The sequence below is a fragment of the Pristiophorus japonicus genome, chromosome 18, assembly GCF_044704955.1.
Source record: "Pristiophorus japonicus isolate sPriJap1 chromosome 18, sPriJap1.hap1, whole genome shotgun sequence".
NCBI lineage: Eukaryota > Metazoa > Chordata > Chondrichthyes > Pristiophoridae > Pristiophorus > Pristiophorus japonicus.
Genome location: NC_091994.1, coordinates 30,462,258 through 30,477,118, shown reverse-complemented (window position 1 = coordinate 30,477,118; position 14,861 = coordinate 30,462,258).

The following is a 14,861-nucleotide window of genomic DNA, read 5'->3' as shown; positions in this document are numbered from 1 at the left end:
ATAGGAGAATAAATTTACTCACTCTTGCAATCTCAGCCATCTCTGCTTGAACTGTTTCAGTCCATGTGGTGGTGTTGCTCCTCCAGTGATGTTAGACAAGAAATTATAAGATATTGACCCAGCAATAATGAAGGAATGTCAATGATGAAGGAATTGGGGGAATCTAGAACTAGGGGCATAGATTAAGAATAAGGGGTCGCCCATTTAGAACAGAGATGAGGAGGAATTTCTTCTCGCAGAGCGCCGTAAATCTGTGGAATTCTCTGTCCCAGAGAGCTGTGGAGGCTGGGTCATTGAATATATTTAAGGTGGAGATAGACAGATTTCTGAACGATAAGGGAGTGAAGGGTTATGGGGAGCAGGCAGGGAAGTGGAACTGAGTCCAAGATCAGATCAGCCATGATCTTATTAAATGGCGGAGCAGGCTCGAGGGGCCAAATGGCCTATTCCTGCTCCTATTTCTTATGTTCTTTCTTATGTTCTTATTCAGTGCATACCTCTGTAACCTCCTCCAGCCCTACAATCCTCTGAGATTTATGTGATCCTTCAATTCTGGCCTTTTGAGCATCCCCGATTTCTTTTGCTCCATTATTGGTGGCCACGCTTTCAGCTACCAAGCCCTAACCTCTGGAATTCCCTCCCTAAATCTCTGCCTCTCGATCACTCTCTCCAACTGGCTACTTAAAACCTACCTCAGTGGCAAAGCTTTTAGTCATCTGTCCCAATAGCTCTTTTATGTGGCTCGGTGTCAAATTCTTTCTGATAACGCTCTTGTGAAGCGCCTTGAGACATTGTATCACGTTAAAGGATCTATATGAATGAAATATGCTGTTGTTGCGTAAGAACGGCGATATTTCGGACATGATACCTTGACTGTGCAGCAATCTCAGTGTCCACATTTATGGAAGGAGAAGTATCACGAGGGAATTGTTGTTAGGATACCAGGGCCAACCTCTGTATCCATGATTGATGATCCCACTGAGAAACCCCTCAGCACAGGAGAGCAGTGCCCTGCAAGCCAGAGCGGCTGTTTACTGTTCTTGAACTGCTAACTCCACCTTTAAGAAAATGTGCTATTTAGCTTTAGCATAATGAAACAGGCGGCGCCCACCCGACCTGCGAGGGAACACCATCAGTAGCAGGCGGGGATAAAAGCAGGAGCTAGCCATTGCAGGGAGTAGCACGAGCCGTTCTAGAAGGGCGACAGCTTTGAGGAGGGTGACTGGATTGATGTCACCAAAATCCAGGGTGCCGATTGGAACGTGGGTGAGACAATCAGCGGGTTTGGGACCCAGGTGCAGGAGGAGCGGCGGCGAGCAGCGGAGGAACGATGAGGTCGGGGCCAAGGAGAGGCAAGAGTTCGGGGCCGAGGAGCGGCGAGAGATTGGGGCCCAGGAGAGGCGAGAGTTTTGGGCTGAGGTGCAACAAGAGATCACGGCCCAGGAGCGGCGAGTGATCAGGGCCGAGGAGCAGCGGTCAGGGCTGTAAGGGAATAGCGGAAAGGCTTCTCTTTCCATGAACGGACCCCCTGATATAAGGCGTCGACACTCGTCTCAACCCGTTGTAGCAACCCTCAAAATTAGTAGACGGAGACAGAAGGCAAGGTTGAACGATCTTTTAATCACGAACGGTCCGGGAGCGATTTCTCAATACAGCTGCCTGTGAGTGGAAATGCTCGCTGAACAACAAAATCAGCCATCTTTTATACACTGTTCAAAAGACCATTTGCTTCCCCAATACAATCTCCCACGACTCCTGATTGGTTACCTTATCAGTAATACCTTGGATTGACAGACCAGGTTCAGGCCTTCCTAGGGTGACCTCATCTTGCTAGAATGTGTTGACCTGGTGGCCTTCTGATTATTGAAGCAATTGAACTTTGTTATAATTACATGGTTAGGACTGGATCTCATCTCGGAATTTAAACGAGCTAACATCGGCCTTTGTAGTGGTCCATTTTATAAGGGTGTAACATATCTGAATGATTAATTACAGGAGGCCCCATCACAGGCAACCCAGAAGGGCAAATAAACAGGGCAAGGGTTCAAAAGTAACAATGGAAAACGCCATCTGGTCAAGCAAGAGAGATAAGATAACATTCCAATGTGCTAATAAACCTTGAAACACAGAGGTTTATATTTCAGCTATCTCCCTTTTCTGGCTAACTTATTTAAAACATTTCGTATATACCCCCTAATGCCAAATCTATTTTTTCCTCTTACAATTCCACCCTTTGGCCCTTGGCTATATGCCAAGTAGGCCATATTCCCCGAAAACTACTTCCCTGTGGGTGAGTCCAAGGTATGTCCGTCCATCTGGGTGGGCATTTCACAAACTTCAGGACCTCCTGTGACTTTCCTCCCAGGGCTATATAAGGTAAGTCCTTTCTGCTGGACTGTTCGAATTTTTGTCCCTCATTGCATTAATCATGGTGCATGCCGTAGTGTGTCACTTGCCCCGATTGATTCGTGCACAGGTAAACCCCACCAATATTATCAGGACCAGACCTTATATTACAACAAGTACATCAAGTACAACAAGTACATGTGATATCGCAATAGTGTCTCTTTGTAGAGTGTCTATTTCTTCTATTAGCCGGATATACTGTCATCTTTGGTTTTGGATTCCTTGCACCAGTTGCAATTGTTCAGGTATTTGCCTTCCTTGCGGTTCCCATACCGCCTTCTCATATCCTTCTTGGATGGTATCTGTGACCGTCCCGTGGACAATTTCTGTTGTTTCGGGGTGTATGCGGTATCCATTTATGTCTATCTCCCCCATGGGGCTGAAACAAAAGTTAGGTCTGAGGATGGTGCAGGTCTTAATCGTCAAATTGGTTGCTCCTGTGCTCACGCAGTCTCCCTTCCCTTGTGGAGCGGCGATTGTTTTGGAATCGCGTCCCAGAGGGGTAATACTCAGTGTGCATTTGTTAGTTTGGTGGAATCCGCAATCATGCTCCGTCATTCTTGGCATCCTCGACACAAAATCACTTGGTTATTTTTATCACAGTCGGTGATGTCAATGCCTTTGGTGCTATTGTTATTTTTAATCATATGTCTGGAGGATTCATGGTAATGCAATCGTGTTCAGTTTCTTACTTCTCCAATATTATCAGTTTGGTATAAGGGGTTCCCCTTTGTTACATCATACTGTGGTATTGATAACACGAATCCGATTATATTCACATGTCCAGTAATACATCTAAATTTTGGCATCCATGCGTGACTATTTTTCCGTACCTCGCACGTGTTATTCATGTTTTGTCTAGAGTCCAATTATTAAATATGTCATTCGGGATCCAAACTGGTATGTACCCATTTTGGAGTTGCTGCAGATTATGTTGTACCTCACTAAGTATCCATGCCCCATTCCTGGAGCAAACTATTTCAGCTTGCAATTGTTTACTTAGGTCATTTCCCATTGCGTGGATCAAATTTATGGTCTTGGTGTGTTCCTGTAATGTGTGGGCCACTTGTAACAGTTCCCCTTCCGCGCCATCTCCCAACCGCGCTTGTAGGGCTTGGCTATCTATTTCCCTCCCCAATAAACCCCTTAAGGTTTGCGTTAAAGTGTTAGCTCAGTCGACTATTGCGTACAGGTCTATAGTATTTACCATTGCAACCCCCTCCCTGTGGGTGCAACTTCCTCGTTCGTCCTCTAATACAAAGCACACCGCAGTCTCATTTACTGCTAGTGTAATGCCCTCGTTAGTGGTCCACCCCAACAGTCACTTAGATTCTCTATTAAGTTGTTTTATGCCCGTTAGTCCAATGCTGCAATTTAAATCCACCATTGTGCCGACTATCACCATTAGGGTTTCTGAATCCGGATCGCAACTAATGTTTTCCGAAGCCCTGTAATACAGGCCTTGAGATCCGTTACTTCCTCCTCCAGTGGATGTTCCTGCTCCAAGGAGGGATAAAATCTTGTAAAACATAACATTTCCCGGTGACCACCGGTTGGTTAGGATCCATATTTTTTCAACTGAGTCCAGTGTTTCCATTTGCCGATACCTCCCATGTCTATGCAGGCGTATGTATCGCTAACCAATGATCACCTCTTGGGGTCCGGTCCTTTTTGGTGAGAATCCGGGTCTTTGGGATTTATCTTTACCATGACCCGGCTCCCTATTTGTGGTGCTTGAGCCTTTTGTTCCTTCGTGTCCCTTTCTAAATCCCTAATAGTTTGTTGGTCTCTGGCTTGCGCTCGTAACTCATGTGATTGTTTACAGAGTTCCATCACGAACCCCTGTATCTTGTCCTTGTAGGCCCCTATGTCGTCTCTCCCAGTAACCATCACGTCTGGCAGCCTCATGGCTCTTCCTGTCATTAGTTCAAAGGGGGTCAGTCTGGTAGTCCAGTTAGGGGTTGCTCTCAATTTCATTAGGATTCGTGGTAGTAACTCAACCCATCCCTGTCCGGTCTCCTCGATTGCCTTAGCCAGTGCTGTTTTTAAGGTCCTATTCATTCGCTCTTCCAATCCAGAGGACTCCGGGTGGTATGGGATGTGAAATTTTTGTTTAATCCCTAATAGGACACAAGCCTGTTTCATTATTTTTCCCCTTTGGCTGGGCAGTGGTCCAGTCAAATCTATTTGTAAGGCTTCCCAAAACAGGGTTCAAAAGCTGATGAACACAGACACCATCAATCAATGTCGACTTCAGACTACAGCCTTTTTCAGTTTAAACTCTCCAGTTAAAAATGTTACTTTTATAAAGTCTCCATGTTTTTATTCTCAAAATAAACATTCAGGAAAGCAACTTTGCACATGATAGCAGAGAATTTTAAAAGTTTGGTTTATGATAGGTTAATTAACCTCAATAACTCCAATATTAAACTTCCCAATGCCACTTGGAAAAGGGGGAGGAGCCACAGCCAAAATTCTCCAGTCCAGGTAACATTCTTGTAAATCTCCTCTGCACCCTTTTCAGTGCAATCACATCTTTCCTGTAATGTGGTGACCCAACTACAGCGTTCTACAGTTCAAGCATGATGTCTCTGTTCCTGCATTCCATGCCTTGACTATTGAAGGCAAGTATTCCATATGCCTTCTGAATCACATTATCTACCTAGCCTGCTAGCCTCAGGGGTCTGTGGACCTACACTCAAAGGTCCCTTTGTTCCTCTACACTTTTCAGTGTCCCACCATTTAATGTTTGTTTTATACTCTGCACCATAATCTGTTGCCTCTGTAGGTTTTAGCACTTTTTGCTGCTATATGCCTACACTTCATGGTTTGGATTCCCACGAAACATCTCCTTTAAAATTGTTTCCTGCTTTTTCTTTAAACGGTCGCTGTAGCAATTAACTTCGATCCCTCATTTCTTGCATTAAAAGAGCCTCTCTACATTTCCACCATGTTTGTCAGTCTGTTGCAGTTAGAACAGACTTTGGGTGTCCTACCCCCGCTCCCCACTATTGTTTCTAATTGATGGGGGCTGCTGGCAGTTGTTCCTGGATCAATATAGTGTGGATGTCTATTTCTTTTACTTGTTCCCGATAGCAGGTGAGGATAATTACTTGGGCTATTTCAACCTTGTGGTTGGTCTGACTATACCACCATTTTTCAGTCTATCGGGGGAATCCTCGGGCTGCCATCCTTTTTCATTGTCTATATTAGTTTTGCGTATTTTTTGCCTAGCAAATTCTAATAGAGCCCCTTCTGGTCCCCAGCTACAGTCTTCCTCCTGTTCTTGGCTGGCCTGTGGTTCTATTTCCTCATCTGTTTTATTCGCCTTTTTATGAGCTTTTTACCCATCTTACTTTAACGAAAGTATAGGGGTTTCTGGTATTCCCTTTAGTTCATGTTCAGGATGCAGCTTGTCGTCTATATGTCTCCCCTTTGTGCCGTACACTTGTACTGCCACGTTTCTGGGTCAATATGTCTCGTCTCTGCCAGGACATTGTCTATATATCTCCCCTTTGCGCCGTTCACTCGTACCACCACGTTTTTGGGTCAATATATCTCGTCCCTATGAGGACGTCGTCTATATAATCTTCCCTTTGCATCGTACCCTCGTGCTGCCACGCCTCCTACACGGGCACGTCTCAGAGTATACTCTTAACCCCCTCTCACCCCCTGATCATCCTTGTCCTTTGCCTCCGTCCCTCCGGGGCCTGCTATAGTTGGTTCTTTTGTACAGATGTTCTTCCCTTCCGGTCTACAATGTCACAGCTCTAACTTGTAGGTGGTAAATCAAAACATACTCACCCCAACAGCTGGATCATTGTTCCGTTCGGGAAGTCTATACACTGCTCGCAGCACCAAATTGTAAGGGTATAGCGAAAAGGCTTCTCTTTCCACAAGCGGGCCCCCTGATATAAGGGATCAATACTCGTCCCAACCCGTTGTAGCAACCCTCGAAGTTAGTAGACAGAGACGGAAGGCAATGTTCAACAATCTTTTTATCACGAACGGTCCGGGAGCGATTTCTCAATACAGCCGCCTGTGAGTGGAAACACTCGCTGAACAGCAAAATCAGCCATCTTTTATACACTGTTCAAAAGACCATTTGCTTCCCCAATAGAACCTCCCACGACTCCTGATTGGTTACCTTATCAGTAATACCTTGGGTTGACAGACCAGGCTCAGGCCTTCCCAGAGTGACCTCATCTTGTTAGAATGTGCTGACCTGGCGACCTTCTGGTTATTGGGACTATCGAACTTTGTTATAATTACATGGTTAGGACTGGACCTCGGAGTTTAAATGAGCTAACATTGGCCTTTGCAGTGGTCCATTTTATAAGGGTGTAACATATCTGAATGATTAATTACAGGAGACCCCATCACAGGAAACCCAGAAGGGCAAATAAACAGGGCAAGGGGTCAAAAGTAACAATGGAAAACGCCATCTGGTCAAGCAAGAGAGATAAGATAACATTCCAATGTGCTAATAAACCTTGAAACACAGAGGTTTATTTTTCAGCTATCTCCCTTTTCTGGCTAACTTATTTAACACATTTCGTATATACCTACTAATGCCAAATCTATTTTTTCTTCTTACAGGGCCCAGATGCAAGGTCGGGGCCCAGGAGCGGTGAGTTTGGGGTACAGGTGCAAGGTCAGGGCCTAGGTGCAAGGTCGGGGCTCAGTAATGGTGGCAAGGTCAGAGCCCAGGAGCGGCGAGATCGGAGTCGAAGAGCATTGGGGTCAGGGCCCAGCAGCAGCGAGGTCGGGGTCCAGGAGAGACGAGGTCGGGGCCCAGGAACGACGAGGTCAGGGTTGAGGAGTGGTGAGGTCAGGGCCCAGGAGCGGCGAGGTCGGGGTTGAGGAGCGTCAAGGTCTGGGCCCAGGAACAGCGAGGTCGGTGTCGAGGAGCAATGACGTCGGGGCCCAGGGGCGAGTTGAAGCCCAGCAGCGAAGCCCAGGAGTGGTGCAGTGTGTAGCAGCAGTGGGGTCGGGGCCCAGGGAAGGTGCAGCACAGGCCAGCAGTGAGGCTGTGAGGCCCACACTGTGACCTATGAATTCCAAAGACAGTAGGAGTATGTGTGCGTACTAGGCCCGTGAAGCGAAGCTTGGTTTCCAGTCATAGAAACTTAGAAACATAGAAAATAGGTGCAGGAGCAGTCCATTCGGCCCTTCGAGCCTGCACCGCCATTCAATAGGATCATGGCTGATCATTTTTGCAACTTCAGGACCCCATTCCTGCTTTCTCTCAACACCCCTTGATCCCTTTAGCTGTAAGGGGCACATCTAACTGCATTTTGAATATATCTAATGAACTGGCCTCAACAACTTTCTGTGGTGGAGAATTCCACAGGTTCACAATTCTCTGAGTGAAGAAGTTTCTCCTCATCTCGGTCCTAAATGGCTTAGTCCTTACTCTTAGACTGTAACCCCTGGTGCTGTACATCCCCAACATCAGGAACATTCTTCCTGCATCTAACCTGTCCAGTTCCATCAGAATTGTACATGTTTCTCTGAGATTCCCTCTCATTCTTCTAAATTCCAGTGAATATAAGCCTAGTCGATCCAGTCTTCATATGTCAATCCTGCCATCCCGGGAATCAATCTGGTGAACCTTCATTGCACTCCCTCAATAACAAGAATGTCCTTCCTCAAATTAGGAGACCAAAACTGAACACAATATTCAAGGTGTGGCCTCACCAAGGCCCTGCGCAACTGCAGTAAGACCTCCCTGCTTCTACACTCAAATCCTCTCGCTATGAAGGCCAATATGCCATTTGCCTTCTTCACAGCCTGCTGTACCTGCATGCCAACTTTCAATGACTGATGTACCATGACATCCAGGTCTCGTTGCACCTCCCCTTTTCCTAATCTGTCACCATTCAGATAATATTCTGCCTTCTTGTTTTTGCTACCAAAGTGGATAATCTCACATTTATCTACATTTTACTGCATCTGCCATGCATTTGCCCACTCACATAACCTGTCCAAGTCAATCTGCAACCTCTTAGCATCACTTCACAGCTCACACTGCCACCCAGCTTAGTGTCATCTGCAAACTTGGAGATATTACATTCAATTCCTTCATCTAAATCATTAATGTATATTGTAAATAGCTGGGGTCCCAGCACTGAACCTTGTGGTACCCCACTAGTCACTGCCTGCCATTCTGAAAAGGACCCGTTTATTCCTACTCTTTGCTTCCTGTCTGCCAACCAGTTCTCTATCCACGTCAATACATTACCCCCAATACCATGTGCTTTAATTTTGCACACTAATCTCTTGTGTGGGACCTTGTCAAAAGCCCTTAGAAAGTTCAAATACACCACATCCACTGGTTCTCCCTTGTCCACTCTACTAGTTGCATCCTCAAAAAATTCCAGAAGATTTGTCAAGCATGATTTCCCTTTCATAAATCCATGCTGACTTGGACCGATCCTGTCACTGCTTTGCAAATGCGCTGCTGTTACATCTTTAATAATTGATTCCAACATTTTCTGCACTACCGATGTCAGGCTAACCAGTCTATAATTCCCTGTTTACTCTCTTCCTCCTTTTTAAAAAGTGGGGTTAGCTACCCTCCAATCCATAAGAACTGATCCAGAGTCTATAGAATGTTGGAAAATGACCACCAATGCATCCACTAATTCGAGGGCCACTTCCTTAAGTACTGTGGGATGCAGACTATCAGGCCCTGGGGATTTATTGGCCTTCAGTCCCATCAATTTCCCTAACACAATTTCCTGACCAATAAGGATTTCCTTCAGTTCCTCCTTCTCGCTAGACTCTCGGTCCCCTAGTCTTTCCAGAAGGTTATTTTTGTCTTCCTTAGTGAAGACAGAGCCAAAGTATTTGTTCAATTGGTCTGCCATTTCTTTGTTCCCCATTATAAATTCCCCTGTTTCTGACTGCAAGGGACCTACATTTGTCTTCACTAATCGTTTTCCCTTCACATAGAAGCTTTTGGTATCAGTTTTTATGTTCCCTGCAAGCTTACTCTCATACTCTATTTTCCCCCTCCTAATTAAATCCTTTGTCCTCCTCTGCTGAATTCTAAATTTCTCCCAGTCCTCAGGTTTGCTACTTTTTCTGGCCAATTTATAAGCCTCTTCCTTGAATTTAACACTATCCCTAATTTCCCCTTGTTGGACACGGTTGAGCCACCTTCCCCGTTTTATTTTTACGCCAGACAGGGATGTACAATTGTTGAAGTTCATCCATGTGATCTTTAAATGTCTGCCATTGCCTATCCACCGTCAACTCTTTAAGTATCATTTGCCAGTCTATCCTAGCCAATTCACGTCTCATACCATCGAAGTTCCTTTCTTTAAGTTCAGGACGCTAGTCTCTGAAATACTCTGTGTCACTCTCCATCACTCTCCATCTTAATGAAGAATTCTACCATATTATGGTCACTCTTCCCCAAGCAGCCTCGCACAGCAAGATTGCTAATTAATCCTTTTTCGTTACACAAGACCCTGTCTAGGATGGCCAGCTCTCTACTTGGTTCCTCGACGTATTGGTCTAGAAAACCATTCCTTATACACTCCAGGAAATCCTCCTCCATCGCATTGCTACCAGTTTGGTTAGCCCAATCTATAATCAGATTAAAGTCACCCATGATAACTGCTGTACCTTTATTGCATGCATCCCTAATTTCGTGTTTGATGCCATCCCCAAACTCACTACTACTGTTTGGTGGTCTGTACACAACTCCCACTAACGTTTTCTGCCCTTTGGTGTTCCGCAGCTCTGCCCATACAGATTCCACATCATCCAAGCTAATGTCCTTCCTTACTATTGCGGTAATCTCCTCTTTAACCAGCAATGCTACCCCATCTGTCTATCCTTCCTGAATATTGAATACCCCTGGATGTTGAGTTCCCAGCGTTGGTCACCCTGGAGCCATGTCTCCGTAATCCCAAATACATCATATCCATTAACAGCTATCTGCACAGTTAATTCATCCACCTTATTCCGAATGCTCCTCGCATTGAGACACAGAGCCTTCAGGCTTGTTTTTTTTAACACTCTTTGTCCTTTTAGAATTATGTTGTAATGTGGCCCTTTTTGATTTTTGCCTTTGATTTCTCTGCCCACTACTTTTCCTTATCTCCTTTCTACCCTTTGCTTCTGCTCCCATTTTACTTCCCGCTGTTTCCCTGCATAGATTCCCATCCCCCTGCCATATTAGTTTAAACCCTTCCCAACAGCACTAGCAAACACTCCACCTAAGACATTGGTTCCGGTTCTGCCCAGGTGCGGACCGTCCGGTTTGTACTGGTCCAACCTCCCCCAGAACCGGTTCCAATGTCCCAGGAATTTGAATCCCTTCCTTTTGCACCATTCCTCAAGCCACATATTCATCTTAACAATCCTGCTAGTTCTACCCTGACTAGCACATGGCACTGGTAGCAATCCTGAGATTATTATCTTTGAGGTCCTACTTTTTAATTTAACTCTAGCTCCCTAAATTCAGCATGCAGGACCTCGTCCCTTTTTTTACCTATATCGTTGGTACCTATATGCACCACGACAACTGGCTGTTCACCCTCCCCCTCCAGAATGCCCTGCAGCCGGGGAGCTAACATCTGGGTTAATCCTTGCCACATGACCAAGACCATGCTCTGTCTAGCGTGTGTGGGAGCTGGTGTGCAACAGCCACCCCATGTTAAAAGAATTCACGCACAGGCATCTTCCACCTTTCAAGATGTAGTTTGAAACCTGGAATGTCAGGTCCCTCATGGAAATGCCTGTGAGCTCATCTTTTTTTGGTGGGTCATCCTCGACACGAGGGAATGAAAAAGGTTGTGTAATCGCCATCATTGTATACAATGCTTTAAACAATGCCTCCTGGAGGGTGCAGCATTTTTTCAAGTTAACTTTGTGCCAGACTTGATGGGCCCCTCAAGAAATAAATATAAAAGTATCACACTTACCTTCACCTTCCTCCTGATACTAGCAGATTTATTCCTCATTTGCAGTTAGGTATAAGAGATTTTGGTGACTGCATTGACTTGGTTTGTGACTTGACTCTATGAAGGTTACACCTATGCATTTAGTGAAATGTCGACCTCAGTCCCAATTAGTTCACCTCTGGTAGTGGGGCCTCTAACTCTTCAGCATCAAGGGGAGCAGTGTTGCCCATATGTCTTCACTATGCTATTGTGAACAATGAATCCATTTTTCTGTCACTACAACCTTTCCCTTAATGATGAGCTGCAGTTCTTTAAGAGCAGCTGCCTCACCAGATTTAAAACCTCCCAGTCAAGTGTACTACAGACCAAGCACTTTGGGCAAACTATTCAGGTGCACCTGTGCCACCAGCCAGCTCAACCTCAATTTTTGGCTCTCGTGAAATGTTTAGTTCTAAGATTATTTGGGGTTGCTGCACTGTTTAGAACAGGATAGTTCTTCCTGTGTCCTGGCCAAAATTTTTTGCTCAACCAAGATCGCATTAGATAAAAACACAACGGAATTTCTAGCCTTTTATCTCATTGTGGGATCTTGTGGGATACATGTGTGGGCCGCCCCGACCTATGTGAGAACACCACCGCAGGTCGGGGCTATAAATAGAGCTGGAGCGCCGGGCCCTGGAACATCGTGGGCAAAGGTGCGATGAATGAGGGTACGGGGCCCAGAAGAGCCAAGGGCCCAGGGACAGCACGGGCCTGCCCACACTGCGATATGTGTGCACATTAGGTCTGAGCAGCAGAGCAGGTCCCCAGTCATCCTGGTTCAACCCTTGCCACTGGATAAAGGCCTAGCTCTGTCAAGCCCGTGTAGTGGCTGATGTGCAACGGTCACCACACGTTAAAAAAAAATCACCTTCCACCCCCTCAACTGGAGTTCAGGACTGGAACATCGGGTCCTTCATTGAAACATCTGTGAACTCTTGTGGAAGCAAGTCATTCTCGTTTGAGGGACCGCCTATGATGTTGTGGTGATGGAATCTTGTGCGCAAGTTGCCTGCCGCGTTTCGCTAAAACAACGGCTACTCTTCGAAAGTACTTCATTGGCTGTGAAGCAATTTGGGCTGTGCTGAGGTTGTGAAAGCAGCTATATAAAGGCAAGCTTTTTCCTTGTGAAATAAATCATATTTTTGAGATGTTTGAAATGTATATGATTCATAAACTGGCCTCTTCTCCACCTCCAATACGTGGTGAGTTCCATGGCTGTGACCCCCCTGCCCTCCCACCCTGAACCCCGGTGGGCCACTGACCCTCCCAATGCCTGCCCTCAACCAGGCCTCGGACCACCTACCACCAAGGGTGCTACCCAGCGCCGAGTCTGCGGCCAACATCTCACCGCAGGTAACTAGGCCCATATAGCAGTGCCTGGACTCCAGTCATCTTGGACCCCCTTTCCACTGGATCAAGACCTCGCTCAGCTAAGCCCATGTGGTAGCCGGTGTGCAATGACCACCCCACGTTAAAGGAACTCACGCACAGGCATCTTCCACTCCGTTAACAAGAAGTTCGGGACCTGGAATGTCAGGATTCTCATGGACAACCCCAACAGCGACAGGCCGGAACGCCGCACCGCCATAGTTGCCCAGGAACTTAGACGCTTTGATATTGACATCGCCGCCCTAAACGAGACCTAGTGGGCAGGGGAAGGCCAGCTCAAGGAACAAGGAGGTTACACCTTCTTCTGGAAAGGGAAACCAGGAGAAGAACGCCGCCTCCACGGAGTCGGCTTCACCATCAAAAACGAGCTGGTTGACCGCCTCAAAGACTCCCCCTGTGGGGCTAACGAACGACTTATGACTCTTCGACTCACCCTATCCAGGAACCAGAGCGCCACAGTCATCAGTGCGTATGCCCAGACACTTGATGCAACTGCTGTGGCCAAAGAGGGTTTTTACGCCAACCTCGAAAAATTCCTGTCCTGCGTCCCTGCGGGCGACAAACTGATCCACCTCGGTGACTTCAATGCCAGGGTTGGCAAGGAAACAGACCTCTGGGGGGGTGTGATTGGCAGAGAGGGGGTAGGGAAAGCCAACTCCAGCGGTACCCTACTCCTGACAAAATGTCTAGAGCACGAACTTGTCATCACCAACACCTTGTTCCGCCAGAGGGACAAATACAAGGCATCGTGGCAACAACCTCGCTCCAAGCACTGGCACCTACTCGACTATGTCATCATCCAAGCCAGGGATTGCAAGGATGTGCGCATCACCCACGCCATGACAAGAGCCGACGACTGCTGGACAGACCACCGCCTAATCCGATCCATCATTGACATCAACATAGCTCCAAAGCGGAGAGGGCAGCAGAAGCAGTGCTGCAAAAAAGTCAATGCTGGAGCACTTAAGGACCCAGCTAAGAGAGCCCTATACAGCCAGCGCCTCACAACTAACCTGGCGTGCCTTGACAACCCCGAGATGCAAAATGCCCACAGCGCTTGATTAGCCCTCCAGGCCTCCATAACCAGTGCCTGCAAAGAGATGTTCGGTCACTCAACCAGGAAGCACCAGGACTGGTTTGATGAGAATGATCAGGAGATCCAAGAGCTAATAGATCGCAAGCGCAGGGCATTTCTGAGCCTTAAACAACAACCTAATGCGGGAACAGCAAAATAACATTACAGTCGGCTCAAGGCTGAGGTCCAACAAAAAACCCAGGACCTAAAGAACAGGTGGTGGATGAAGAAAGCACAGGAGAGACAGCAGCTGGCCGACAACCATGATGTGCGAGGATTCTTCATCGCAGTCAAGGCCACCTACGGGCCAAACACCCAAGGCCCCACCCCACTGCTGGCCAAGAATGGGGAAACACTCATCAAGGACACCGAGGCAGTCAGGGCCCGCTGGAAGGAGCACTTCGAAGATCTCCTCAATCGAGACTCTGCCTTTGACTCGAGTGTTCTCGACTCCATCTGCAGCATGCTACCCGCCACCAACTCAGTGAGACCCCAACACTGCACGAGGTAGAAAAAACCATAAGAAAGCTTAAAAACAGCAAGGCTACGGGTGCGGACGGAATCCCTGCTGAGGCATTAAAGTATGGCGGAGAGTCACTGCTGGCACGAATACACAACCTCATCTCTATCATCTGGAGGGAGGAGAGCATGCCGGGGGATCTCAGAGATGCAGTAATCGTGACCATCTTTAAAAAAGGGGACAAGTCTGACTGCGGCAACTACAGAGAAATCTCCCTGCTATCAGCCACTGGGAAAATCGTCGCTAGAGTCCTCCTCAATCGTCTTCTTCCCGTGGTAGAGGAGCTCCTCCCGGAGTCACAGTGTGGATTTCATTCCCTACGGGGCACAATGGACATGATTTTTGCAGCGTGACAGCTACAGGAAAAATGCAGAGAACAGCGCCAGCCCTTATACCTGGCCTTACAAAGGCCTTTGACACTGTCAACCGTGAGGGTCTATGGAGTGTACTCCTCCGTTTCGGATGCCCCCAAAAGTTCATCACCATCCTCCGCCTGCTCCACGACGACATG